The sequence below is a fragment of the Triticum dicoccoides genome, chromosome 3A (genome assembly GCF_002162155.2).
Source record: "Triticum dicoccoides isolate Atlit2015 ecotype Zavitan chromosome 3A, WEW_v2.0, whole genome shotgun sequence".
Taxonomy (NCBI): domain Eukaryota; kingdom Viridiplantae; phylum Streptophyta; class Magnoliopsida; order Poales; family Poaceae; genus Triticum; species Triticum dicoccoides.
In genome coordinates, this window is record NC_041384.1 from 560,399,094 (window position 1) to 560,401,702 (window position 2,609).

Genomic DNA, 2,609 nt, shown 5'->3' on the forward strand with positions numbered 1-2,609 from the left:
TCTGGATCGGGTGACGCCCCGACCCCGCCACTCGCCCCGATCCCCTCCTCCCGCTCCCTCGCTTGATCTGACGCGCGCCCGCGGCCAAGGTGCCCGACCCCGTTGCCTCTCCCCGGCGACCGCGCCTTCCCACCCCACGACACCGGCGCCCAACCCGGCGACGCCGGACTCCGTCAATGCCGACGCCTCCTCGCCCTCGCGCCGAACTGCCCCGACGTCGCGCCGTTGCCGCTCGCCGCCACCTTGTCGGCGTCGCCTTCCTGCCTCTCCCCCGACCGGCTGCCCCGAGTACGCCTTTGCACATCTATAGGGCCCTGTGAACCCTCATCCCCTTCCTCTCCCCCTCCCGTCGCCGTAGGACGCCACCACCTATGCGCCTGAAACTCTCCGTTCGCTCCCGCGCATGTGGCCTCGCCTGTCGTCCTCACCCCGCTCGCGCTGTTCGCCACCACGGCCCGCGCCTGCGCCCCAGGCCTCGTCTTCGGCCACCTCCCCGCCCGCGCTACCCAACGCGCCCCGCCGCGCCGGCTTTCATCGCCGGAAACGGCCGGCCGGCGAGCCCCGCCGTGGCCACTGCCTCGCCCCCTGCATGATGTGCGCCTGGGTGCCCCCCGCCCCAGCGCCCGTTAGCGCACCCGCTCCAGTGGCTAGATGGGCCACTAACAGCGGGCCCCACAGCCCCTTCCTTTTTACAAAAAAATAGGTGTTAAAAAAAGAAGAGAAGAATACAAATAGTAGTAAAAATAATAATTAATTAATTAACTTAGTTAATCTTGTTAGTTAATCTAATTAACACTGTTAATTAGCCTTAATTACTTGATTAGGTAAACAGTCAATGGCAGTTGGGCCCCACTGCCTTGTTTGACCGGTCAACGGTCAACGCTGACCGCTGATGTAATGATGACGCAATAAACGTTTTCAAATTAAATAAATTTCTGATAAATCTAAAAATGATTAAATCTTTTAAAATTAATATAAAATAAACCGTAGCTGAGATGGAAAAACTTTGTACATGAAAGTTGCTCAGAACAACGAGACGAATCCGGATACGTAGTCCGTTCGTCCGCCACACCCCCCTAACCTATCGAACTCGCAACTTTCCCCCTCCGTCTCCTTTGCCCGAAAACGGGAAACACCGGGAATACTTCCCCGGATGTTTCCCCCCTTAACCGGTACCACCTCATACCATGTTAGGGCACGCCTAGCACCGTTACTTGTCTTGTCATGCATCGATATGCATCTGTTTACATGGTATTCATTGTTTCTTCCCCCTCTTCTCTCCGGTAGACTACGAGACCGACGCTGCTGCTGCCCAGTTCGACTACGAAGTTGACGACCTCTCTCTCTTGCCAGAGCAACCAGGCAAGCCCCCCCCTTGATCACTAGATATCGCCTATTCTACTCTATACTGCTTGCATTAGAGTAGTGTAGCATGTTACTGCTTTCTGTTATACCTATCCTGATGCATAGTCTGTCCTTGATACTACTGTTGTTACCTTTACCTGCAATCCTATATGCTTAGTATAGGATGCTAGTATTTTCATCTGTGGCCCTACATTCTTGTCCGTCTGCCGTGCTATACTATCGGGCCGTGATCACTCGGGAGGTGATCACGGGTATATACTATATACTTTATACATGATACATGTGAAGACTAAAGTCGGGTCGGCTGGTGGAGCACCCGCGAGTGGATCTTTGAGGCGGAGCGGCAGGGCAGGTTGAGACCGCCTAGGAGAGAGGTGGGCCTGGCCCTGTTCGGCGTTCGCGAATACTTAACACGCTTAACGAGATCTTGGTATTTGATCTGAGTTCGCTACGAGCCTATACGCACTAACCATCTACGTGGGAGTAGTTATGGGTATCCCGGCGTCGTGGTATCAGCCGAAGCACTTCGTGACGCCAGCGACTGAGTGGCGCACGCCGGATTGGAACGTAAGCCTGCTCTTGTATTAAGGGGGCTAGTTCTGCTTTCGGCCGCGTACGCAACTTGCAGGTGTGCTATGGGCGATGGGCCCAGACCCCTGTGCGCTTAGGTTTAGACCGGCATGCTGGCCTCTCTGTTGAGCCTAGGTGGGGCTGCGACGTGTTGATCTTCCGCGGCAGGGCATGACCCAGGAAAGTGTGTCCGGCCAAATGGGATCAAGCGTGTTGGGTAAGTTGGTGCACCCCTGCAGGGAAGTTAATCTATTCGAATAGCCGTGATCTTCGGTAACAGGACGACTTGGAGTTGTACCTTGACCTTATGACAACTAGAACCGGATACTTAATAAAACACACCCTTCCAAGTTCCACGGACAACCCGGTGATCGCTTTTCCACAGGGCAACGAGGGGAGGATCGCCGGGTAGGATATGCTATGCGATGCTACTTGGAGTTGCTACTTGGAGATGCTACTTGGAGGACTTCAACCTACCCTCTTCTGCCTGTTGCAAGATGAAGGTGACCAGAAGTGTAGTCTTCGATAAGACTAGCTATCCCCCTCTTATTCTAGCATTCTGCAGTTCAGTCCACTTATATGGCCCTTTACACATATACCCATGCATATGTAGTGTAGTTCCTTGCTTGCGAGTACTTTGGATGAGTACTCACGGTTGCTTTCTCCCCCCCCCC